This window comes from Notamacropus eugenii, chromosome 2, assembly GCF_028372415.1.
Source record: "Notamacropus eugenii isolate mMacEug1 chromosome 2, mMacEug1.pri_v2, whole genome shotgun sequence".
Lineage (NCBI taxonomy): Eukaryota > Metazoa > Chordata > Mammalia > Diprotodontia > Macropodidae > Notamacropus > Notamacropus eugenii.
Window position 1 is genome coordinate 43,606,902 of NC_092873.1, and position 27,998 is coordinate 43,634,899.

General features: G+C 39.5%; 1 protein-coding gene and 1 pseudogene across 4 annotated transcripts in view; both read left to right on the top strand.

Moving 5' to 3' along the window:
* TYW1B (tRNA-yW synthesizing protein 1 homolog B) overlaps nucleotides 1-27,998 on the top strand; it is a 247,718-nt gene that overhangs the window by 146,778 nt on the left and 72,942 nt on the right. The window lies entirely within an intron of this gene.
* LOC140525076 (10 kDa heat shock protein, mitochondrial pseudogene) lies at nucleotides 1,026-27,906 on the top strand (annotated as a pseudogene).

Consider the following 27,998-nt stretch of genomic DNA (forward strand, 5'->3'; position numbering starts at 1 on the left):
TTTCTTTTGATTATGGCCGATGTAACCCCATAATGGATTAGTCTCTTGGTGAGCAGCATTCTAGTGTGATTCAACTTGATAATGGCTCAAAAAATTAAGCGTTGGCTTTTCTGATAACTGTTTGAGAAACAGTTGTTCCCCAGTTGACCAAAGCATATTTTTAACCTCTCTTCTTAATCTGTCTTGTCAGATTTAACTGGGCCTGAGTCTAATCATGTGCTTTTTCATGGTACAAAAGCATAGGAGAAGCTAAATTTTGGTAGGAGAGGTCATGACATTTATAGACAATTACCATAGATATACTAAAAAATGAGTCAATAGTTATGGAGCATGTAATGAGACTGCCACTCTAGCCAAACTCTTTGAAAGGACCCTCTTAGGCTAAAAACATGCAGAACATGATTTATAGCATGAACCTTGAGCCCTGATCAGCTCTTTTGATGCTGGTTAAGGGGGGAGTTCTGATTCACCCTGGATAGTACAGACATCAACTGTTGAGAAAATCAACTGAGTTGAAAATAATTTAATTTTTGAAAAATTACCATTTTATGATGAAGTGTCTCTGGGCTCTTTTTTCTTTCTGTAGGTAAGGAATTCACTTAAAATAGATGTTTTCAAAGTGTCCAGTGTATTTTCTGATGAAATCAGCCTTCAGTTGAAAAGGATGATGTGCAGTCATGTATTACTTGCTAATTATTTCCTATATGGCCAGCCTCATTGCTTCATCAGATAAATAGGTAGACAGACAAAGAAGTTATTAAATGCCAGAGGTATGGCAGAAATTGTACTATCTTCTGGGATCCAAAAGGAGTAAACCAGTTCCTGTTGTAAAGGAGCTCCTAGTCTAATGAGGGGGAAGATGGCACATGAAGGAGAAGTGAAGGGGGTGGGGGAACTCAATGCTCAGTGACATACTGCTGAGTGGCAGGGGAAGTGAGCCGAGGGACGCAGGGGCAGAGCCCAGGTTACTGTAGGGGGGAAGGGGCTGGAGGGGGAGAGGGCATCGAGGGTGTGGAGGGGCTAGGATAAACCAGATATGTCAAAGTCATGCTCAAATATTCCGGAACCACATGAAGATGGCATTGAGAAATGCTTAATAAAATAAATATATAATACAACAGAGGTAATGTTATTTTAATTTATGGTTTTTTATGTCAGTATGTGTAGATCCTTTCCTGTCTGAGTTTGACCCCACTGAGCTAGACTAGAAGCTGTTTAAAGACAAGAGCCATAAAGTGAATTGGTGCTTTGGAAGGAGTGCCAGGCTGGGCACTAGGCACTGGGTTCAAGCATGCCCATGTATTCACTCTTTCCTAGTTGTAGAATCTTGGGCAAGTCACTTACTCTCTCTGAGCCTCTGTTTTCCCATATATAAATTGGGGCTAATGATACTTGCATGTAATACCAGTTAGGAGGAAAGCACTTTGCATATTCTAATGTGCTCAGGAATGGTGAATTTATAGTATGATGGTATTCTGGTGTGACCCAGGGGCATTGGGTGTATATTCAGAGATCCATTACAGTTTCAAAGCCAAGCTGTCTAGTAGCACTGGAAATGCTATCAGGTTTTAATTACATTGCCTCGTTATTCTTGACACGTTAGTCCCCTGCTGCCGAGTTACCATTTTTCTTCTGCTTGGTGCTTCATCGGTACCCTGGGACCAGATGGCCCTTTCTCTACCTCTGTGGCATAATAAGATGAGGCACAAATCTCTGTGATACATCACAAACTCTGGCCGAACCTTGTAATTGTAGAGATAATACAGTGAGTGACACCCCATGAGCAGGTCAGGTTGTGTGCTTGGTGATAGGATTCCTGTGCATGTGTTACATGGGTCAGTTTTGTGGGGTGTGACCTGATTTTTGATGAGAAAGCTAATCAGAAATGGCCTGCTCTGTGTGGTCTCCTTTGTGTTTCCATTTTCTCAGGGCTCTGTTCCTTCCCTTCAGCTTTAGACGTGGTTAGGTCTCAGCTCTCTTAAGGATCCTCCAAGCCCGCTCATGGTATCATCTGTGTCAGTCCCACACTTTTGGCAGGAGTAATCTACCTGCACTGCCTGCATGCCCAGTCTCCCAAGTCTTCCATTTCTCACTTGTTTGTCTTTGCTTCTGCCCTTTTTATCTTCCTTTGCATAAGAGTATAACTGGGAATTCCTGCTAAGAAAACTCCCTCCATCAGTGTTATGGTACCTGCTGGTTGGCCTTGGAGAGTCAGGGCACCCTGAGAGTTCAGGTAACACAGCCTGGATGCGTCAGAGGCAGGATCTGAATTCTGATCTCCTCAACTCTGAAGCCAGACCTCTATCCACTTTGCTGCATTGACTCTCTCTACCTTTCTTTCTGAAATTGTGATAGTTTCTTTATATATCTTAAACTGTGGATTCCCTCATTATTGATGGTAGGTAGAATTTTTGCTGTAAGATCACTTTTCCCATAATTCTCCCTTCCTCTTTCTTCTGCCACAGGTAGTGGCCTTGAGAATCCTGGCTCTCCGGTTTTAGCTTTGTGTCATCACACAGTTTGTCTTGTGGACAGTTTTAAACACTTGTCCTTTTGGCTTCAAGGCCTGGTCATGTTTCTAAGGCTGCCTTGAAGTGGACATTTCTTTCTGTGAGCTCTTCACATTCCATGGGATTTAAAAATCTCTACCATGTCTTTTTAAAGGGTTAATTAGCATTCTCAAGAGTAGATAAATCTGTGATTTTTAAAATTGTGTTTATGTCATATCTCATTTCTTCTGAATATGTCATCTTCCTTGAGAAGCTATGATCCCAGTGGCTTTCTTGGACTGAGTCATGTCTTTCCTTGTCATTGGGATGGTGGAGTGTGGCCCTGATGTGGGTAGGAGATGTCAGTTTGAAGCCTTTCTTCCCCCTATGGGTTGTTTGTATCTGTAAATAATTGCTTGCTTTTGATGATTTTGGAGTTTTCTTGAATAGTTTCCTTCAGACAGATAGTACTTGTAATTTTTTTCGTTTCTGTATCTTCAAGGCTGTCAGTAACATCCTGTGTCTTGACTTATCTTTGAGATCTGTCACTTCTATTTGCCTAGCTTTAAATGATCTTAAAAGTCAAGGTATTTTTAGAGATTGTTTTCTACTTTGTCTGCATCTCTGTTGGCAGCAGTTTTGTTTTTACCTGTAATAAATCTGATGCTGGTTGCTGCTATTGATCTTTTTAAGTTTTCTATTATAGTTTTCATTTTAGTCAAATTTTTCATGATCTCATCCAGACTTTTAAAAAAACAATATAAGATTCTAGCTCCAGTTTGTCTTATGATGAAAAAAAATCATGTAAGCTCTTATTTCTGTTTGTGATAATGTGTTGTTTTGGTTTGTTTTGGTTTTAGAGAGTAGGACCTGTGATTCTATTAGTGTAGAGCACTCTTGGTGAGAAGAGTCCCTGCGCTAATGCAGATCCTGAGCTGTTCTGCACCTTAGTTCCAGAGAGTTGCCTGGGACCCTGAGCAGGGAAGGGATTTCTTTGTGCAGGTCCCACAGCCCATTTGTGTCAGAGACTGGGATGAAACTCATTTATTTCTGACGGAAGGCTTGGTCTCTATCTTGTTGCCTCTTTGCTTTTGATTTTAATTCTTAATGCTTGCTAAATTTTTAAAAATGTGTCATTTATCTGTTTGACTTATTTAGCTCTTTATCTTTTTGCATATCAATCTTATCCTTGCAGTGTCTCCCACAGACATCACTTTTCTTTCGCTCACATGGGCATCATTCTGGTACAGGCCTTCATTGCATATTCCTAGACTATTGTGCACTTGTTATCTGGTGGTTCCCCCCTCATCTCTCCCCGTGCTAATCCGTCTTCCACCCAGCTGATCCACCCAGGTGATCTCCCCAAGGCACTTGTCTGACCACATAGCTCCCCTCCTCAGTAATCCCCAGGCTCCCTATGACTTATAGAATCAGATATAAAATCCTCTGTTTGCATTGCAAGTTCTTCACAATCAGGCCTTGTCTTACCTTTCCACTGGTTTTGCAGGTCAACTCTCCTCCTCCACACACTTTACAGTTCAGTTATACTGGCCTGTGTGCTGTTCCTCACATAGAATATTTCATGTCTTTGTTGTTTCACTGGCTGCACCCTCCCCCCCCAAACCACCTGGAATGCCCTCCCTCCTCCCCTCTGCCCCCAGGCTTCCTTCAAGACTCAGCTCAAATCCCTCCCAACAGAGCCTCCCCTCTGCTCTGCTGTCTGTCATGTATCTGTGGTTGTTGGCATATTCTCTGCCCCATTAGAGTGTGAGCTCCTTGAGGGCAGGGACTGCTTTTTGCCTTGCATTGTATTCCCAGTGCTTAGCCCAGGGCTTGGCATACAGTAGGTGCTTAATAAATACCCGACCTAGATCACTTTGGCTGTTTCATTTGCTTTGTGGTTTTTTCATTGGTATCAATGTTCTATTTTGCTGTGTTGATCTCAGAGGAGAGAAGCCCCAGTGGGGACAGGAGAGCTATCTTCAAGTCCTCATAGAAGCTTCTTGGAAGCAGGTAACGTCATCCCTTTGATTCCCAGAACCTGGCCTAGAGATTTGCATGTAGCACTTAATAGCTGTTTGTTGAATTGAAATTGAATATGGATCAAATACATAAAGTATATTCCAGCTGAAAAAATCCCCAACAATCCTACAGGAGAGGCAGGTACTTTCCTAGGGCCATGGAGTAACTTGTTTGTTCTGGAGAGATGCCTCTGAATAGTAGAGGAAGGAAAGAGATATGCCATTTCTATACGAGCACCGGGAAGATAAATCAGGTGACATTGATAAATACCTTTCTATAGGTAGGGTTATTTAGATCTTAGAGACTTGTGCAGTTTAGTTTATGAGAAAATGTGAACACGTAATTACACGTGGAGACGTATCTTGAAGTTTGCCTGATAAGACCCTCTTTTTTCCTGAATTCATCACATGTGCTAACATTTAGCAAATGATTTTTGAATTGGTTAGAGGAGTCCGGGGAGCAGTGCTTCAGGGTAAGATCTCTTTTGCTCCAGCCTTAAGACAATCGTCTAGTTTTATCTTATTCTTTAATTCATCTCTGCTTTTAAATTCTCCTTGTTGAGTTTGTACTTTGTGCTATGTACCAAAGATATAATTTTGGTTGAAGAATTGGGGCTTAAGCTTAGGCAGTTAGAATTCTTTCTGAGGGATGCTATACACAGTCATTAGCCCTGGATATTTGATACCTCTTGGTTTCTTTTGAAAGTCCTTCTCTTCGAGGTGTTATTAGTGGCATTCAGTGGCCCTGGGCCCTGGCCAGTTATGCCAGTGGAGTACCAACCCTGGGGGTTGTGTCATCTTTGAACTTGACTATGTGTTAGGCTACATTGTCTGTGGATGGGACTGCCTTTCTTCAGAGATGCTTCCCACCAGAAAGTTGATGACCATATGAGGAAAGATTTTGGCCATGGCAGTTCGTGGAAATGTTTCCCAATGGTAAGACTCTTTATGTCAATGAAAGGGAAGATCTTGAAGTTTGTTGAAGTATTTACTGTGACTTTTGGGGAAACCTACTGGTGTGTTTGATCATGAAAGGAAAATCCGATGCTGTAAAGATCAGCATTATATAGGAACCTGGAATGTGAGATCTATGAACCAAGGTAAGCTGGATGTGGTCAAGTAAGAGATTGGGTTTCAGTAAACTTAAATTGACAGGAATGGGTGAATTTAATTCAGGGTGAATGAGTGAATCTTAATTTATTACATGTACTGCTGTGGTCAAGAAGAAGTGGAATAGACCTCATAGTCAATAAAAGGGTGAGGAAAGCCATACTGGGTTATAATCTAAAAAATGACTGAATGATATCTGTTTGAATTCAAGGCAAACCATTCTGCATCACAATAATACAAGGCTATGTTCTGTGAAGACCTATAATATCTTCTAGAGATAAAACAAACAAAAAGAAGATATCACATTCACCATAGTGAATTGGTGTGCTAAAAGGAGAAACCAAAAATATAATTGGAATGACAGGCAAGTTTGGCCTTGGAGAAGAAAATGAAGCAGGACAGAGACTAATAGAATTTTGTCAAGATAACTCACTGGTCATAGCAGACACTCTTTTTCCACAACCCACAAGGTGACTCTACACATGGACATCACCAGATGGTCCATACCCAAATCAGATTGATTATAAACTTTGCAGACAAAGGTGGAGAAGTGCTGCACAGTTAGTTAAAACAAGACCTTGAGCTGACCGTGACCCAGATCATGATTTTGTTATTACAAAATTCTGGCTTAAGTTGAAAGTGGGGAAAGCCATTAGACTGTATAAGTTTGGCCTAAGTAATATTCCCTATGGATATGAAGCAGAAGTGATGATTAGACTTAAGGGATCAGACCTGGTAGACAGAGAACCTGAAGAACTGTGGACAGAGGTTTGCAATGTTGTTCAGGAGGCAGCAACAAAAAACATTCCGAAGAAAAAGAAGAGCAAGAAGGCAATGGTTGCCTCATTAGGCTTTACAAAGAGCTGAGGAGAGAAGGAAAACGAAAAGGCAAAGGAGAAAGGGAAAGATATACCCAAATGAATGCAGAATTTCGGAGAGCAAGGAGAGATAAGAAGGTTCTCTTAAGTGAACGTGCAAATAAATAGAAGAAAACGATAGAATGAGAAAGATGAGATCTCTTCAAGGAAATTAGACATATTCAGGGATAAACAATGAAAATGGTGGGGACTTAACAGAAGTAGAAGAGACTAAGAAGAGGTGACCAGAATACACAGAGGCACTCTACAAGAAGGATCGTAACATCACCAATAATCACAATGCGATGCTGCGGTTACTGATCTAGAGCTGGACGTGCTGGACAAGGAAGTCAAGGGGCCCTTCAAAAGCATTACTAACACAGCAAGTCTACTGGCACCTAGGTGGGACTGAGGGAACGGACTGAGCAAGAGTGACAGATGCGGGGCACTGCGGGAGCCATGGCAGGGCAGGCTTTTAGAAAGCTACTTCCTCTCCTTGACTGAGTTTTAGTTGAAAGAAGTGCAGCTGAGACTGTTACCAGAGGAGGTATTATGCTTCCAGAAAAATCTCAAGGAAAAGTATTACAGGCAACAGTTGTAGCTGTTGGACCAGGATCTAAAGGAAAGAGTGGAGAAATTAAACCAGTTAATGTGGAAGTTGGAGATAAAGTTCTTCCAGAATGTGGTAGAACCAAAGTAGTTATAGAAGACAAGGACTATTTCTTATTTAGAGATAGTGACATTCTGGGGAAATATGTGGACTGAAATCACTAATGAAGTGGTGTCATAAAAATTGCCCATTCTACTGAAGTTCTGAAATCTTTTGTTTCATCATGTAAATAATTTCCAGGTCTCTTGTAATAAATGAATATCTTGTGTCTAAAATCCAGTTTCTCTGCATTGATATGAATATTTCCAAATAAAAAATGTAAAAATGAAAAAAAAGCATTACTAACAATAAAACTAAGTGGAGGTGACAGAATTCCAGGTGAGTCTACTTAAAATCTTAAATGATGATGCTGTTAAAGTGCTGCACTCAATCCACCAGCAAATTTGGAAAACTCAACAGGGGCCACTGGATTGGAAAGGATCAATTTATGTCCCAACACTAAAGAAAGACCAATTACCAAATTACCAAGCAGTTGAGCTCATTTCACAGGCTAGCAAGGTTATGCTTAAGATTCTGCAAGCCAGGATGCAGCGATAAACGATTACCAGAAGAGCACGGTGGTCTTTGAAGAGGCAGAAGGAGAAACCAAATTGCCAACATTTGCTGTATTATGGAGAAAGCAAGTAAGTTCCAGAAAAAAAAAAAACCCATCTACTTCTGCTTTATTGACTACACTAAAGCCTTTGACTGCGTGGATCATAGCAAAATATGGCAAGTCCTTAAAGAGATGGGAGTATCAGATCATCTTACTTGTCTCCTGAGGAACCTGTATTTGGATCAAGAAGCAGGAGTTAGAAACGAACATGGAACAACCAATTGGTTTAAGATTGGAACAGTAGTATGATAAAGCTACATAGTGTCACCTTATTTATTTAACTCATATACAGAGTACATCATACAAAATACCAGGAAGGATGGATCAAAAGCCAGAATTACTGTTACTGGGAGAAATATCAATAGTCTCAGATATGCAGATGATACCACTCTGATGGCAGAAATTGAGGAATTAAGAAGCCTCTTGATGAGGGTGAAAGAGAAATAGATAAAAACTGGCTTGAAACTTAACATAAAAAAACCCCAACAAGATCTTGGTAGCTGGTCCCTTCACTTCCTGGTAAATATAGGGAGAAGAAACAGATGCCATGTCAGATTTTATATTCTTGGTCTCAAAGATGATTGCAGATGGATGACTTCAACCATGAGATTCAAAGACTCTTGCTTCTTGGAAGGAAAGCTGTGGCAAATCTAGAGAGCATACTAAAAAGTAGAGACTTCACCTTTCTGACCATATGGGGAAAGGTCTCTATGGGTCCATATAGTGAAAGCTGTGGTTTTTCCAGTAGCAGTGCATGACTGTGAGAGTTGGACTAGAAGGAAAGCTGAGTACTGTGAAATCACTATTTTCAAATTGTGGTGCTAGAGAAGACTTTTGAGAGAACTTTGGAGAGCACGAATATCAAATAAGTTTAAAGAAATTAATTCAGACTATTCACTGGAGGAAGGCCAGATATTGAAGCTGAAGCTTAAATACTTTGGTCATATGACAAGAAGACAAGACTTATTAGAAAAGACTCCGATGAAGGGAAAGATTGGAGGCAAAGGAGAAAAAAGTGGCAGAGGAGGAGATGGATAGATAGTGTTATGGAAACAACGAACTTGAACTTGGATAGACTTTGGGAGCTAGTAGGAGATAGAAGGGCCTCCTGTGCTCTGGTCTATGGGATCTCAAAGATTTGAATAGGATTGAATGACTTAACAACAACACTAGTGTGTCGACTTCTGGCAAATGACAAAAGCCTTCCAGTCATAAACACCATTTCATTTTGCTAACCATAGTCACTGTTAAGATGTCACCCTTGAGTTGTTAATGTTTAGGCTAATTAACACAGAGCATCACTTTTTCTTTCACGTGGAACATTGCCTACAATTTAAGTAATGGTTCAGCTCTGCAGAAATCTTGGCTTAGAATTAATCCTTAATAAATGAGTAGCCTGCTTCTTAACCTCACCCTGTTAGCAGAATGTTACTGAGGACTTACGAGCCAGGTAGCACTTGACCTGATTCATGTTTACTTTGATGATAGCCATCCTAGACTGGCAGAGTGTTACTGGCCTTGGGCAAACCCTGGTTAATATGAAGTAGATTACTTCTCCCTTGCTTAAGTCATTCATTGATTTATCCATTAGAGATGGTAGAACAGACATGGTTAGAGAGATTATGGCTTCAGAAATTTCCATCTATCACTGTGTCTCTTTCATTTAAAACATTTAAGTCAAAATTGATTTAAGTTACTAGGTTTGATTATTTGATTTTTTTCATTTGATTTTTTCAAGTCAAAATTATTTGATAATTTGTCAGGTTTGATTAATCAGTTGTCCACCTTGTAAGAATTGTATTCTTATAACTTCATATAACCCTAATATATATTCTTCACAACTGAGTGGGAACTGTAGGTTTCATTTTTAGAAGCTATTCATTATACATCTGAAAAGCAGTGGGTTGTCTGTTTTCTTCAGATTAATCTTGTAGCTACATTAGGAAACTGAACAATGACTTGGCTATTTTATTTAGCAAAACTTACTAAAGCAGCTGTATTGGAGGTCACTAGGAATTGAGTGATTCCCTGTACAATAGATTAAGCATAAGTTTGATTTCTGCCCTACTTTCTATCTCAAGCCTCCGCCATTATTCCTTTGAACTGGTTTCTGATGAACAAATGACCATTCTCTTTGCCAAGACCAACCAATCTCTCATTTGTGCCCTTGGATCCCATTCTAGCATACTTCCTTCATGTTAGTCCTCTCCCTATAATCTTTAATCTATTGTTATCTATTCTCTATCTACCACTATCTCTATCTATTGCTCCTTCCTTGCCTAAAATGCACTCGTCTTCACTATTCTTAAAAAAAAAAAAAAAAAAAAAAAAGACTACCCCCCCCAAACTCTTGCTTGCCCTCATGCTATCTTCCTATAATGGATCTTTTCACAGTCAAACTCCTAAAATAAACTGTTGAAACTTATTATCTCTATTTCTTCTATACTCACAAACTTCTGGGAAGTCTCTTCTGCTATACTTTCTGATCTCATTATTCAACCAAAACTGTTCTCTCCCAAGTTATCAATATTATAATTACCAGATCTAAATATCTTTTCTCAGTCTTCTTCCTTAGTGACCTCTTTGCAGTATTTAACCCTGTTGCTCACACTCTCTTCTCTTAAATACCCTCTTCTCTATGGGCTTTCATGGCATCATTTCTCTTGACTTTGCTGGGTTAGAATCCATATCTGTCCCTGCCTTCCTCTCCCCATTGTGAGTGTGCCTCAGGGCTTTGTACTGGGCCTTCTCTTCTCCTGCTCTAGTCTCTCTTGGTGATTTCTTGAGCTCCAATGGGTTCAATCATCATCTCTATTCAAGTGACTCGAAAATCTATATTTCTGACAATGTCTTTCCTTCACTGGAGTCCAAGGTTCATCAACTGCTATTGAATATTTTTCTACCTGAATGACCTATAGACATTTTAAAATCAACATGTCTAAAACAGAACTTACTATCTTTTTTCCCAAACCCACTCCTTTTTTAAACTTCCCCATTTATATTGAGGGCACCACCACCTTTCCATTCATCCTAGTTTGCAACCTTGAAGTCATTCTTATTTCTTGACTCTCCCTCACCCACAAAGTATCCATCACTTTCTAAGTCTTATTGATTCTACCTTCATAACATCTTTGGCTTGTGTCTCTCTCAACTCACATGGTCACCCCTCTGGTTCTTGATCTCATAACCTCTTACTCAGACTCTTACAGTAGCCTTCCAGTTGATCTCACTGCTGTAAGCCTCTTCCTTCTTCAGTCTGTCCTCTATATAGCTGCTAAATTGATATTTTTAGAATAGAGTACTTTTGTGTTAAGAGTACTACTACAAAAAGTGCTGCTACAAATATTTCTACATATATATGGGGACTTTCTTCTTATCAATAACCTCTTTAGACTATTTGCTTACCAGGAGAACTTCTGGATTAGAAACTATAAAGATTTATCACTTTATTTGCATGATTGCAAACTGCTTTCCAAAATGGATGCACTAATTCGCACTTACACCAAAAATATGTGCCTGTCTTTTCTTAACCCCTCCATATAGATATTCCCATCCTGTGTCATCTGTGCCAATTTTCTGGGTCTAAGATAAAATCTTAGGGTGGTTTTGATTTGTATTTGTCTTATTAATAATTTGGAACATTTTTGTATCATTATTAATATTTTATAATCCTACTTTCAAGAACTATTTCTTCATATTCTTTTCCCCTTATCTGTTTTAAGGAATGACTTTCACTCATCCATCCATCCATCTCTCTCTATGTATCTATTGTTTATATTACAATATTAGATACCAAACCTTTATCTGAGAAATTTGATACAAAGGTTTTTTTCCATTTGGCCACTTCTTTCTTAATCTAGATACATTAATTTTGTTAGTGCAAAAGTTTTTCAATTTTATGTGACCAAAATTAACTCTTTTATCTTTTTAAATCAGTTCTATCCCTTGTTTGGTTAAGAACATATTTTCTCTCTGTACCTGTGAGAGGTATATGATCTGCTTTTCTTTTAATTTTTTTTAGGTAGGATCTTTAATATTCATGTTGTGTATCCATTTAGAATTAATCATAGAACATGGCATAAGTTTTTGTTCTACGCCTAATTCTGCCAGACCACTTTGCAGTTTTCCCACTAATTTTTATCAAATAATTCTTTCTTAACTAATTTATGTTTTGGGATTTATCAGAAACAAAATAAGCACCTTTTAAAAAGTTTTAAATTATTTTTTAATGCTGTAAAATTTAGTTTTAAAAAAGACATACTATTTTAGCATGGCAAACTTAAAATATTGGGTTTAGTTAGTATCAGAGCACTTCAGACTATGTTTTCCTTGCTCTGGATAAGCACTTAGTGCCTGAAGTAAAACCACCTTAGGGAGAAGAAGGTACTTTAAACATCATTTAAGCCAACTTTCATGTTTTCCAGATGAAGAAACTGAGGTCTAGTGAGGCTGAAAGTTGCCTGAGGCAACCCTGCAGCTGAGATTTCTTAACTCTTACTATCATCTTTTTGCCACCACCATGCTAACTAGCTCCTTCTTTTCCTGTTTGCCCAGAATGCCTGCCTTGACTCCCACATGCTTTTTCTACCTCTGTTAAGAAGGAAGCAATTGCTGACGTGTCCAGTTCTTGCTGTCACTGTAGTTAAAACCTTGTCAGAAACAATAGCCCTGAAATGGATTGTAGTTGGTGTAAACAAATGGCTGTTCCGTGTTGTCCTCCCTCCAACTGCTGTGACATGCCATCTTTCTTTCAGCAGGGAAGGCTTGACCCACTGCTGAATATTGATCAGTGAGACACTGGCATTGCAAATGACCCGAAGATGGTGCGTTCTTAATCGCATCTGAAAACTGAATGGGACCCGAAAGATTGGCCAGTCTCATTGTTTCATTTCTCAAATGTTATATGAAGACAGGATTTCTGTGTCTGATTACTGAAAGACAGTCATTCATTCTGACAGCAGCTGTATGCATTTCCTACTTCTGAAGAACAGAACCATCCTAATGTTTCTTTCTTAAAAAGCATTTTAACGATTATGCTTTAAAATGAATTTAGATGAGTGTTCGTTTTGTGATTATGAGGTGGATTTGTTGGGTCTTCTGGAAGACCAAGAGGCAGTGTGGGACAGTGGAAAGACTGTGGACTTTGAGTCAGCATTGCTGGATTCAAATTTTGCCTCAGCCTTTGTACCCTCATGCAAAGTACTTCCTCTCTGTGCCTCCATTTTCTCATCTGTAAAATGGGAGTCCTGGACTCCATGACCTTTGAGGTCCCTTGCAGCTCTCAGTTTTCTGATCTTATGTGGCTGTGATCCTGTGAAGCTCCTCTTATTTATGGGTTACTGTTATAGATCAAGGGCTAAAAGAGACACCAGGGGTCATTTCACAGATAGGAAAACTGAGGCCCCAAAGGGCAAGTGACAGAGCTTTAAGTAACAGAGGTCAAATTTGAGTCCAAGTCCTTTGACTCCCAATTCAGTGCTCCTTCTGAGTCAATCTGTTGCTTCTCCCCATCTAGAGTAGGGCTGGGGAACCTGCAGCCTCAAGGCCATATGTGGCCCTCTGGGTCCTCAAGTGTGGCCCTGGCCTCAAGGCTGCAGGTTCTCCACCCTTGGTCTAGACAGTCTCCCATTAGCCTTAGTTTGTAGCAGCTTACAGATGAGGGTTCCATTGTGCATGGAGGAGGTTCAGAAAAATTGGGTTTGACTTATTCATTATTATGATGACTTGGTCTAATGGGCTGTCTTAAATAGAGGCCTAGCCCAAGGGGTGTGAGTAAGGATGGTGGCTGGGCAGGGTTCATGACACAGGTTGAATTTTATGTTCTGGGACTGGAGGGAAGTTGATTGTTTCATTTCAAACAGTGTCAGAGAGGGCAGGCAATTAGTTACTCAGTGGCAGGAGCTCATTGGACTGGCTGATGACCTGGAAAGCAGCAAAGCCTTTAGAGGACGGCGTTCCCTATGGAAGCCGGGCCGAAACTATACAGCCGCAGAAGGGCTGAAGCAAGGAGGGCGGGCACCGAATTCATGACGTAGTATAGGTTTCAGACTGCAAGAGTCCAGTATTGGGGGCACATACATGTTTTAAACATGACTGTGTGTCAACCAGCCCTGCTCTCCCCTGCTGAAGGAGCTTCTACCTCTGTCACTCTTCTCCTTAGCCTTCCTGTACAGTTGAGGGGTGAATTGGGGGAGATGTTTACTCAGTCTTTTCTGCGGGTTGGCAGGCTGGCCCACAGACCAGCTCCAGTCAACATGAGATGTGGCTCATTTTTGCTTTGATCTGAAAAATGGAGAAAGTCATATATTGAAAAGAAAAATGAGTATTTTCTAATTGATAGTAGCAAATTAAAAATTATATTAATTTTTTTCAGTGAATGAAAATCTATTTTCTCTCCTTATCCCCTTCCATTGGAGAAAAAAGAAACAAGCCAACTCTTGTAACAGATTCAAATACACATTGTCAAGCAGAATATATCTCTCCATTGGTCTTGTGTAAAGCATTTTTGTCTCATTCTGTATCCATCACCTCTGTCTCAGGAGGTGGGTAGCATGCTTCATCATCAGCTCTAAAGCGTGGTCAGTCATCACATCAGTGAAAGTTTTTCAGTCTCTCAAGCGTTATTGTTGTTATTGTATAAATTCTGCTCCGGTTCTGCTCACCTCACTCCGTGTCAGTTCATACAAGTCTCCCGAGGTTTCCCTGCAACTGTCCTTTCTACCATTTCCTATGACTCTGTTTCCTTACATTCATAGACCAGAACTTGTTCAGTCATTCCCAATGGACGGATCCCTTCAGTTTCCAATTCTTTGCCACCATAAAAAGAGCCACTATAAATACTTGTGTGTCTATAGATCCTTTTCCTCTTTCTTTGATCCCTTTGGGGTATAGGTGTATTAGAGATATTGCTGAAAACGTTAATAATTTTCAGAATTTTCCAGTCTCTCATCATCTATCCTATATACATAGGAACATACAAAAAGAACCTCATTATTATAGGAAATCTGTCTCCGATTTGAATCTTATACAGGAAATTCTTTATGACACAATATATAACACCCTTTTAAACTCCTCACTTGAATTCAACCTTGTATGTGTCATGGAATATTATGTAATTCTGATGGACCTGAAGTTCCTGCATCAGGGCTGAATTTTGCTCTGAGTCAAATGCTTAAAACTAATACATAATAAAAACAGGTTTATTTGTTTCACTGAAATTTCCTCTTGTTATATTTTCCATTGTGTTGCCATATATCTAAGAACTTCTGTATTTAGTTACCTAAATAATATGTCAGATTTATGAATTCATTTTTTAGGTATTTCTGATTATACATAAAACAGCGATTCATTTTGTAAGGGGCATTTTGACATTTTCTCCCTTTAGCAGATAGTTGATGGAAACCTTGAGTTTTCTATTTCTGATTCTAAGTCAGTTTATTCCTTGGAGAGTTAGGGAGCAGACATCAATATTTTTTTCAATTTGCTATTCTTAGGACTTTATATATAAGGGTCCTTTCCTTTCCTATAGGCATTTTTCAAATCTTTTTTCATGGTAGGATGAGAGCCTTGGAGATATCTTTTCTAAGAGCCTGAAACATCACTTGTTACTTCATGTGAAAAATTGTTTCAGAGTCAAGAATTAAACCAAAACTGGTGACTTTTGGAAAAATCCATTGGCTGCAGTGATGATTGCTGATACTTTTGGAAATGTGGTTCTCTGTTATTATTTATTTGGTTTTGCAGTTTATCTCTCACCCCATCCCTTTTCCTTAATTTCCTAAAATGCCATATTTACTTCCCCCGCTCAAGTAAAGCTATTTGACTCCTCCGTCTCTCAGCCTACCTCTAATATTCGTTTGATTAAACACTAGACCCTATTATGCTCTTTTTCATGCCTCTCAAGGTTCATTCCACTCGTGCCATGTGAATTTCAGTTTCCAGAATTTCATCTCCACACTCTTGCTGGCTGATGTGTCCTGCTATCAGTTCAGTCTTCCTAAAACACGTTTGTTCTTCATTCCCCTGTTTCCAATCCATGAATGACCCTGCCCCATAAGCAGAATAAAACCTAGCTCCCTCTCCAGCCTCCTTGTCCTCTTGACCTCTGGATGATGGTCTTGTGATTTATTCATTGATCTCTCCCTGTGTCTTGTACTTTATCATTCCTGGGCCTTTACTTATGCTGTTCCATAGATCTGAGATGCTTCTTTTTCCTCTCTGACTCTTCACAGCTTCATAGCTTAACTCTCCTCCACTCTACTAGGCATAGTGACTGACATTTAGTAGGCACTTAAATATTTCTCAATTTTATTTGAATTAAAATTAATTCTGTCTTAATTATTTGAGTCTATCTTCTCCTTGAAAACATTTTAGAGATTTTTCATGTCAGAAATTCAGGTTTGAGGATTCCTTCATTTTACAGGGGAGCTATGGGTTGGTACGATCCATTTTCCAATGTGTATACAATTTTGCATGTAGATTTTTGTATGATAGTAAAAGCAGTGGCTGTTAACCACACTGTTAAAGTCAGCTTGCACGATGTAAGGGATTCTTAATTCTTGCCTTGCATGTCCCAAGTTCTGACAGCTCTACGTAGTTTTCTAAACTACTTAGTCTGTTCTGGCCGTCATAGGGTACAGCTCCCAAGGCTGATTGCCCAGCGATCTTCAAAATAATAGTAATGACACTGGTTTAATTTATTTATTTCAATTGAATATTATTTTTTTCAATTGGCAAAAAATTGTCTTCTGTCCCTCATCTCCACCTACATTGAGATAAAAAGAAAAACAAAACCCCTGTTACAAATTATAATCAAGCAAAGCAAATTTCCACGTTACTTATATCCAGTATGAGGTACCTAGTGGCAAAGTACATAGAACGTGCCAGAGTCAGGAAGACTTGAATCCAAATCTGACCTCGGACACTTATTAGCTGTGTTACCCTGGGCAAATCACTTTGCCTCTAGTTGCCACAGTTTTTTTAACTGTAAAAAGAGGATAACATTCACATCTATCTCCTAGAGTTTTTGTGAAGGTTAAATGAGATAGTATTTGTGAAGTGCTTAGCACATGCCAGACACATAGTAGGGGCTATATAAATGTTTATTTACTTCTCCCTATGTATGCAAATAAACATATAAAATAAATACATTATATATATGTATATACATTTCCAATAAAATGTGTGTTTGTGTTTGTATAAATGTATCTACCCTCCCTTTAATTCTCCTTTCTCCCGTTCCCTTCTGTTTCCCTGTTGAGTGAAATGTATTTTTGTACCCAACTCTGTGTGTGTGTGTGTGTGTGTGTGTGTGTGTGTATGTATGTGTATGTGTATTCTTCCCTTTTTTGACCAGTTCAGATGAAAGTGAGGTTTAAGTGTCGTCTGATCCCCCTTCCCCTTTCTCCTTTTTTTCATAAACTTCACTTGCCTACCTTGGTTATGAGATAATTTTTCCTAAACTTCCTTTTCCTTCCCCCTTTAGTCCCCCCAGCCCCTTTTTCTTCTTCTAAGATCATCAAGAACTACTCCCAGGTCTTGTTTAATTATCCTTCCTTTTGGACCCTTGATCATGATTAATAAGCTTCAGAGAGCGCACAAGAATCTTTTCCTCATATTAGAATAGAAACAAATTATCCTTATTTAGTCCCTATGATTGTTTGTATTTACCTTTGTATGTTTCTTTGTACCTCCTATATTTGAATTTCATAAATTCTACACAACTCTTGTCTTTTCTTCAGGAGTGCTTGACAGTTCTTCAGGCCATAGGCCCGCAGGATTATACTCAGTTTGTAAGCCTGTACTCTTTCACTTCAGTATTATTATATTCCAAGCTCTCCACTCCATTATAGTGATGGATGCTAAACTATATGTGATCCAGACTGTGACTCCTTGGGACTTGAATGGGTTCTTTCAGGTTGCTTGCATTATTTTTCCTTTGACCTAGAAGTTTGGAATTTTGGGTCTGATGTTCTTAGAAGTTTTTGTTTTGGAGTTTCTTTCGGGAGGTGACTGGTGGATTCTTTATATTAGCACTTTTCTCCCCAGTTCTAAGAGATCTGAGCAATTTTCTCTTGAGATTTCTTGGAATAGACTGTCCAGGCTCTTTTTGTGTCATGGATTTCAGAAGGTAGTCCAATGATTACTAAATATTTTCTTCTCAATCTCTTTTTCAGGTTAGTTGTTTTTACTATGAGACAACTTCAATTTTCTTGTAATTTTTCAGTCTTTTGATTTTTAGTATTTCTTGTTGTATGGTCTCTATTTGATTCATTCTGATTTTCAGATTTGTTACTTGTGCAAGGTTTTGTACTTATTATACCAAGCTAGTAATTATCTTAACGATTCTTTCTTCACTGATTCTCATTTCTTTTCGTTCTTTTCTTTTAGCACACTCGTGTTATTTTTTTTTTAAATTTATAACCTTAAAAAAAGCCTCCTGTTTCATTTCTTCAATGAATTAAAGTTGAATTTGTACCCAGGCTGTATTTTCCTTTGAGGCTTTGATTTGTAGTGTCTCTTCATCTGGCTTTGTTCGTTGATTGTCCCTGTCAATATATTTTTTTTGGTGGAATTTTTTTTTGTTTGTTTGCTTAGTCTTCCAGTGACTTGAGGCTTGATGTTAGGGCTCGGCTATGTGCACTTCTGGAGGGAAGATCCAGGCTGCTCATGTTGCTGCTTTCTTAGAGTACGGAGCGCTCAAGCTCTCAAGGACAGCCAAGGTAGGTACCTGCAAACTTTCAGTGCTCCTCTAATGGTCTGATCCAGGGCAAATTCTGATCACCATCCTCCCTGGTCTGAGCTCTATAAGTTTCTGACCTGAGTTTGGGTCTGGGCAGTAGCAGAGGGTGATAGACTCAGCCACTCTCACCCACCTGCCCTGGTTATTTCTCTGTAGGCATCAGATTGAACTTGAAGCTGGCGCAGAGACCTGACTTTGCCCTTGGGGTTTGACCCACGTTTCTACCTCTTGCTACTAGTTTGACTGATCCCATCATTAATTAGAGCTTATATCATCCCTCCTTGTAACTGCAGCAGGAGGACTCCAGTTGCCTTAAAGTTGCATCCAACCAATCTGCCCAAAGTCTCCAAGGTTCTCGTTCTCTAGGAAAATGCCAGTTCTGAATAAAAGGCAAATTAGCAATATTTTTGAAGGTTCCTTCTCTTTGCTGCTTTTCCACTTTATATAGGAGCATCACATAAAGGAAGGATTTTATGAATCGATAGAATTACCTTGGAGAGTTTTAAAAAAAAACAAAACTCCCCATCTTTGTTTTGCCTTAACACACAAGAGCTAAGTCTACTTCATAGTCATCATCCAGTATTTATAAAGCACATAATTGCGTATGGGACTGTACAAAGAGAATCACAAAGACAGAAGCTCTGCTTTCCTGCTCTAACCTGTTATTTATCCCAAGGAGACCTTCAATGAGTGAAAATTAAATAGGAAGGCTTTTATTATTCTTTAAAAAACTTTGGAATCCTATTTCTCTTCAGTGAAACCATAGATTGCTGAATTGGAAGGGACCTCAAGAATTCATTTGGTCACACCCTCCACCCCCTTGTTTGGGTGAGGTGCAGTGTTATAATGTACAGAGAAGACTGGGGTGCAAAGAATGCTTGAATACAATACTCTGGGTAGAATGTGCGCTCCCTCAGGGTAGGAAGGTCTTTGGTTTTTAAAGTCTTTGTATTCTTAGCACCTGGTCTAATACAGCAGGCATTTACAGAATCAAATTATGATCTCTTATTTCTTGAAGTTAGGTAACTGAGGCCCAGAGGGATCACTCAAGGTCACATGGTGGCTAGGACAGGCTGAAGTGATGATTCCTGGTCTTCTGTGATTGAAAGTAACTTTCTTCTAATTATGCCCTGCTGCCACTGTCATCAGAGATGAGCTACTTTGCCTTTTCCCTATGTGGTCATCTAAGTCCTAAAGTACTTATTTAATTGAGCAATTTGAATATTGTGCTGTTTAGCTAATAGCTTTTAGTCTAGCTCTGAGACATACCACAATTATGGACATGGTACTGTTGGAAGGTAGAAACTATTGGATCAGATTTGGCATAAAGCATGTAAAACAAGGACTTGGGTCAGCAGTTGCCATCCTTGGTCCAACAGTCTACTCATTACTTATTTTCTTTTCTATCTTGTCTATGTGGAGAGGAAAGGGTGTTAGATGTATTAAAAATGCCAAGTAGGAACAGGAAACCTTGAAGGTCAGTGATAGAAAAAAAGACTGATCATCTGTTGGTTAGTTTCTTTCTTTTAAAAAGCCCAGACATCTCTTGTGGGACTACAGACCTAGAGAAGATCTGAGAAGATATCGAGTTAAATACTTTCATTTTACAGATGAGGAAACTGAGGCACAGAATGGTTAAGCGACTAGCTCAGGGTCACATAGTGAGTAATTATCTGAAGCAAGATTCACACTCATTTCTTTGGGTTAGGGATCATTTGGGTATAGACTTTAAAAAACTTCATAATGAGGGTGTATGCGTGTGTGTGTGTGTGTGTGTGTGTGTGTGTGTGTGTGTGTGTGTGTGTGTAGGAGTAAGACTGGGATTCATTGGGATTTCCTTACAGCTCATTCCCCTCTTTCTTTCACTCCCTTCATCTTGATAGATACTCCTTCCTACCAAGTCCATGCAGTGATTGAGACTGTGCACTGAGGCAGACCACAGGTGTAAAGTTCTGAATGGAGGCTTGTTTTATGAAAGAACAGAAGGTTTACAAAGAGGCAGAAGCTACTTTGAGACAAAGCTCTGAGGAACCATCTAAGTGACCTCATGTTGGGATGTGGTGGGTTTGGCAAAGTTTGGGCACTTCCTCTGATGCCAGGTCCTGGCATCAAGGCCTTCTTTCTCTTGTCTGGTTTTGAATGCTTCTGGGGGCAGGCGTCAGGCTAGCTTACATTCTGTCATCCAGTTTTTGCATGGGGAAAATAGATTTGTTTTTTCCTCTTGATTGTCCTGGTGCAGGGTCAATCCTTTAGCAGACATTTATAAATTACTAACTCTGTGCTAAGGGCTGGGCATACAAAGGAAGCCCTTGAAAATGTAAACCTTCAAAGTGCTTACACTTTAATGGAAAAGAAAACACACAAAAAGAGAGATGCTCAAGATACACACTGGGTAGAGAGAAGTAGCCTCTTAGAGGACAAGGTGCTGGCAGTAGGCTAGACCAAGGATGGCCTCCTCCTGCCGGAAATGTTGCTGCAACTTAGCCTTGAAGGTCATCAGGAATCTGAGAGTGGGGAGAGATAGGCAGGTGGATGCACATTTATCAGTTGCTTACTGTTTGCTAGACACTTAGCTAAGAATTCCAGGGTTGGAGACTTGAAACAAACCAAAGGAAAGTGTTTAACTGTTCCCCATTATCCAGTGTTGAGTAGAATGGAAACCAGTATACCCTCTATCCTCTTATGTTCCATCACGAGACTCATGTATACTTAAGGTTTCCAAGGTAAAATTTTTTGGCCGTCCATTCATACCAGAGGAAAAGTCTGAAATTTTTCTTTTATGAAGTGTTTGCTGTACCTTAAGAGATACTGTATCATTCGTACAATTATACAATGACATACATATGATTTATGCATGTCTGAGTTTCTAAACCTTTTCTATGTCTCCTGCTGGCCTTCATGTGTCATCCGCAGCTTCCACAAAACTCCCCCCTAATTCCCATTTAATTTCTTATGTTGACCTATGATATATTGAAACCATGATGGAGAACGTCATGATGTAGAAGGGATAACAGTAAATTCATTGAGAGTGGAGATTGTTTCATTCTTTGTATTTGCATACTCAGTGCCTAGTATAGAGCCTGGCATATAGTAGGCACTTAAATAAACATTTGTTAATTGATTGATTGCATTTCCAGTCAGTCTGGAGGCCCAGAGAAGAATGACCCAAGATCACACATCTAGGAAGTGATGGAGTTTGGATTCTGGGTCTCCTACTTCCTAGTCTAGTATTCTTTTCTCTTAACTATCCTCCTAGAATCTATTGATAAATATTGGCCCCCTCTCCCCACTAGTTCTCTACCATCATCTTGTGTATACTTGTAATTCAAGCCCTCCATTTGGAGTTTTGGGGAAAGTACTGCATCTACTGCCAATCTCCTCCTTCCCCTCCTAGTTCTTCCTTCTTTAAACTACTTAATTAATTACCACGTTGCATAAGGCAAAAAGAAGAAATATTCTAATGGAAGAGTTGGAAGAACATCGGCATACTCTAAAGCTTAGCATAAGGAAAGCACAGAAGGTTATAGGTTTGGCATCCCCTGATACCTTGTCCAAAGGAGCCAAATAGAATTGTGCTTGGCTGGCAGCAGAGGCCAGAGGAGCGATTAGAGCATGCTGTATAATCCTCAGAGTAATCAGCCTCCAAACCTCCAAAAGAACAAAAAGTTAATTGAGAAAAAATAAACTTGCAAAGATATAGGGAGGAAATTGAAATGTTAGTCACTTCCTCATTTAAGCTTTCATCTGACCTTGTCCTAGAAGAGTTGGTAATAATCATCTTATTACATCCTCAAGTAGCAGGCTAGAGTTTTCCATTAACTGGAAGATGAATAACAGAAGGTCTCAACTTTTATGTACAAATACTGATGTGGAAATTGAGGCTCCTTTATGGCTTTGGAGTCTCTACAACTCCTTTGTGAAAACCCCCAAACAGAAACAAATGCAGTTTGATTAAGAGAGACATGAGCTTCCTAAGAGTAGGTGTAATTTCCTTAGTTTTGGTCTTTGTATCTTAGCAGTAGTGTTCAGTAGGCACTTAACACATACTTGCTGATTGATGGATTGATTGATTCATACAGACATAAGACTTTTTTTGAAAGTAAGTTGTAGTATCTTGGGGTAAAGGACCTACCTTCCAAATGTTCCATGAATGTTCTTTATAGTATAAGAAAGTAATGATTAGTAAAACTATTTGGATTCTGTTAGAAGCCTTTTCTTGAGTAGAAATAGGAAATTGCTACCATAAGAACTGAGTCAAAAGAAGATAAAAGTCATTGTTACCCAGAAAAACAAAAGCATCCCCAAAGACATTGCTTCCAAAAGTTCTCTTTCACTGACTCTAGTGTTTCTTGCCTTTTAAAAAAACCAATTCCTTCTACTCTTATCGAAGATACAAAATTTGACTCAGTAAACTGGATAATTTCAGTTTAAGGCAATCCTTCTGTGAGAATCAGATTTAAAGAAAAACTCGGACTCTGTCAACAGCATTTTTCAATTTTAGCAATTTGCAAACCTTCTAAAAGAGCAAATAAGTTTTGTTTGCTATGGCAAGAACGTTTAAGTTTCATTGAAGCTGCTCAAATGTGCTAAATTATTTTCTAATGTTGTCTTCTGCTGGTTAATTGTGGTCCTTTGCAAACCAAAAGAGTTTTTCAAACATCTGATTAATACCATTTGGTGATGTTAAAGACACTGAATTAGACATTTGGGAGCAGCTATAAAGACTATTTGAATGTATATACTTCTTAATTTAACCTTTATTTCTTCATGGATGGACAGTTGGTGTCATTATATCTCATCTGCCACATCTGCTGGGGAATGTGTGAACTTCCTTAATATAGCAGAAAAGACTTAAGAGTCTGGAAATGTCTAAGCTGATGAGTTTTCAGTTGTTCTTGGGTGCTCAATACAGCCAGCTGGCACAAGGAATGGAGCATTTCCTCTGAGCTGGTGACTTTCAGGACAAAGAGCTCTTGCCATCTAAGATGGATTTTCCTAGTTTGGAGTAGCTGAATAGAGCTGGGTCCAGCCTGGTTAAGTCTCTCTGAATCTCAATTACAACATTTCTCTTTGATATATGTCTCCTGGAATCACTTGTATCATTAGATAATTTGGATAGGTTAGTCCTGATATTCATTTACCAACAACTTGAGTCATACAGTCATCACTGAACTGTTCTGCCCTCAAGATTTGTCTTTCTTGTTTTCCTGATTTTAGAAAGGCATCTGTACCAAATAAATACCTCACATATTGCTATCCTGCTACAAGATAATCAAATATCCCCATAATGTAAACTGTTCCTAAAAGGGGAGATCTCTATAAGACCTTAAGCCAGGTAATTTGGTGTCAGCACTGTTCAGAAATCCAATTTCCTATAAATTATTGTTCATTTTTAGCATGGATATTTTAAAGAATGGTACACAGCTGTATAAATGGAAAATCTAACGTTTGGTTTGGTGACAAACCACCTACAAAGCCTTGTGTTTCAATTCTAACACTCCTTGTGTAGCAAGAAGCCTGGGTCCAGGAGAAACAGGTCATTTTCATTTTAAGCCAGTGTAGTAATTTCATCAGCCTCAAAACTCCTTTCCATTTGAACAAGTTACCTATGACTTGTGGCATGCCCTGTGCAAAGATGGCCTATTTGATTCCATTAGTTAGAGAATGAGAAGCTCTACTGGAAATGGAGAGGAAGGCATAATACATGTTCTGTTTTCCTATAAATAACTTTAAGCCTGAAGGAATAGAATGATATAATGAAATCTGGGCGTAATGAACTGTTTTTAAGCTTGAGGGCATACATCAAATTTATTTCAGTGTATGTAAGACTTCTTAGAAGGTTGTGACTCAACTGTTGATAACACTATACTATTTTCACCCATAGATACCTTTCATTTATTTCAAATAAAAAGGGAAATTAGTATTTTGAAATAAGGAAAATATTTTCACTTTAAAAATAAAATAAGTTATATTGACAAAACTGTGACTGACCTTGGGTAAAGAAGATTTTGCTGAAAAACTGTACAGTTTTAAGAGTCAAGGTGACTTTTATAAAAACAAAGAGCTAGACAGACATAAGTGGTCTGCTTTTACTTGACTCTGAATATGCTTTATTAATTTCCATTTGGATCTGTCCTGTCCAGCTCTGGAAGAGACAGAATTCTATACTAGAAACCCATAGAGGGGAGGGGAGAGATGGCTCTAGTCCTGTCAGCCTACTGGACTCTACTATCCAGTGGCTTCAGGAACTAGTGATTCTAAGCACTTCCTTGCTCTGTACAGCTCAGGAGCAGGCATGTTCTGAAGCGCTGAGCACTCAGTTATCGATTCTCCTCTCTGCCGTGTTCTTCTCTCTTTCTCCTGGGGCCATATCATTATGCAGGGCAGGAGGAGATCTGCCGAGTGTCTGTAGCTTCATTATCATCTGAGATGTTCCAGACCACTCACACAGGAGGAAAGTGAGGGGAAGGAGTGTACCCAAGCAGGGTCCCCCAACTTAGAGTGCATGGTGTAGCTAAGACCAGAAGCCCCGAGGAGACCTGCGGGTGGTATTAAAGCAATGATGCAGATATTTCCACCCAGAAATACACATGACAATAACATGGGAAAGATCAAATATGCCAGGATGCTCGGGTGATTTTTTGTGGGGTGCTTCTCTGAATTAGAGAATTGAGTTCATTAAGCTTTTTTATAATCTAGTGGTTGGAGTTAGTATAAACACTTGGGCTCATAAATCAAGAAGGGGAAGGGTCCTCAGAGGCCAACTAGTCCAACCGCCTTCTCATTTTACAGAGGAGGAAACTAGGGCCCAGAGAAGGGGCTGACCTGCTGAAAGTCACACAAGTGATCATTGCAGAGGATTTGAACTGTGACCCTTGGACTTCAGAGTGTCTTCCATGCTACCCTCCTCCACTCTCCCATATTACCTACTAATGTTATCTAGTCATTTCCTTGGGCTGATACATTTATTTGCTTATGGTCAGGCTGATTTACTGATTGAAATGAACTCTTGAAAGATGGGCTGGAATTCCATCATTCCACAGTGGGCACCGCAGCCATTTGGGCTGCCTGGAAAAACCAAAAGGAGGAAGGGCTTTTGGTGAGTCATAGCTCTCTGGGAATGCAGTGTTTCTTGTGTCTTGTGTGGAATGATCAGGAAAGCTAAAGAGTCTTTCATAAAATATGTCAGGTTATATTGTACATTGGCCTCTGATGGTAGGTTGCCAGAGAAGATGACAAGCAGGATGTCAGATGTGTTGGTTTTGGTGCTTGTGCAAAGTGCCCCCAAGTATTTGTTTCTTGTTATTGTAGACAAAGAAAAGAGAGTATATCCTGTATCAGCAAGAGTCCTGGGGATTATGAAATCTTAGAGATCAGACTAAGGCGTAGTCTCTCTGCTTCCTTTCCCCAGCTTCTCCCAGACAGAATTAGTTGAGGACCATTAGCCATAGGACTCATTTTTATGAAGTATTAGGTTAACCACCCTCATTTTGTAGGTTCGAATTGAGTCTTTTTATGAAAAACCATTAAGGTAAATTTATGAAAAGGAGGATTTCTGGGAGGAGAATTTAAGAAAATGATAAAAAAGAAGCTAATTCCACCTAATGATTGGATCCAGAAGAGTTCATTTTCTCAGTCTGATGAATACTCAACAGGTTGGGGTGTGGGCATGGCAAATGCAATGAGCTGGGGGAAAGAAAAGAGAAGAGGTTTCACTCCTGACATGATGGGTGGGCCTGTCCAAAACTGGACCATATGGGAAGGCACCATTTGCCAACATTATAGGAAGTCAAATTGTGCCATTAGCAGCAAGGGAAGGTTGGAAAAATTGGGATTAAGAGACTACTGTGTAGATATGGCCATTTTTGAATCTACTTGATCTAACCTCTCCCTATTAAAAGTGAAGGAAGCACTTTCTCTCTGTGTGATAAGTTGCTGAATCGGAAAACCATGGAAATGAGAGTTGGGAGCAGCCTTTTAGATTATCAGCTTTGTCCTTCTCTGTTCCAGTCTATTCCTGATGAGATATTTTCCTACCCTTAACACTGAGTTTATCTGCCCTTACTAAACGTCTTTGGGGAATATGTCAGTCATGTTCTTCTTTCCAGCTGTTGCTATTGACATCTGGAGATAAAGCATTGACCTGGTCGAAGCTAGAGACCCCACTGGTCCTTGGGAGGGAGGGAGGGATTCTTGCCACCCTTGCCTCTTAAGTGACTGAACTTACTTTCAGAGTCAGTTATTAAAAATCTTTATATAAAGAACATTTATCCATTTTCCTAACTCACAGTGGAAATGACTGACCCACTATCAGCTTGGCAGCTTTGGAAAAAAAGAAGCCATCTTGAATGTTGAGCATCCTTGACTTGTCGATCCTGCCCTTCACATTTATTCTTCCAACTGAGCTTTTCCACCTTTGCCAAGAAAATGAATCTGTTGCTCTATATTGGTTTGTTCATTTGTTTGTACATATTTTTTTTTTTAAAGGCAACTTAACGCTTTCCATTGGATTCTTAGAAGTCCCATCCAGTATAAACTGGGCATGGGTGGATACCTGATAGCAAAGTTTTGAACCCCATGATGAATTTCCAAGAGAAAGGAGGAACAGTTATTGAAGCCTAATTGGGTAGATTTGCTATCCAGCAGAGGAATTTATTAGAAAAGAGGAGGATTGAGAGGATTCTGGGAAAATGGCAGGGTAGGTCAGAAAATTCTAATCTCTCCCGATTTCCTCCACAAAGAAGACAAAATAGCACCCAAGGGTCAGTGTAGAGTGGCAAAAATAACCATGAGTAGGGGCAGAACGGTAACCCTCCTGGGACAACTAGAGAAGATCTAAAGAAAGATCCAAGGACAGAGCTTGGTCCCAAGTGAAGTGTAAGCACTTCCAGGCTAGCTCCTTTGAAACAGCAAACAGTGAACCCTGGGGGCAACTGGGCAGGGAGGTATCCTCAACCTCAGCCACAGAAATTTTTACCTCCCAGACAGCATAAGGAGTTAGGTTTCTGGTGGGGGAATATTGAGGGAGCCTCTGTTCAGAAGGGATGCCAGGCTCAACTCTGCTGATGAGACCATGTCCTGGGCAAGAGGGAACCGACACATACTTGGTGAGTGCAGAAGCAGTGGGGTGGGGATGCTGCTGACTGTGGGCACTTACAGGAGAGCTGTTCTTGGTCTTGTTCTTGGTTCCAGAGCAGGCAAAGGAGAAAGAACTCAACCATAGACAGTTACTATGGAAGTAGAGAAGACCAAGGTTTGTCTTCAGGGGGGATACTGAAGTAAAGAAACCCTCTCCTACCCCAAAGAGTAATGTCAAATGGTTGCCTGCCCAAAAAGAATTCATAGAATAACTCAAAAAGGACTTCAAAAATCAGAGAGATTGAAGAAATTTTTTTTAAAAAACTAAGAACAATTCAAGAAAAACAGGAAGATAATGAAAAGAAAGTCAACCAACTGGAAGAGGAGATCCAAAATCTTGCGGAAGAAAATGACTCTTTGAAAATTAGAATTGAGCA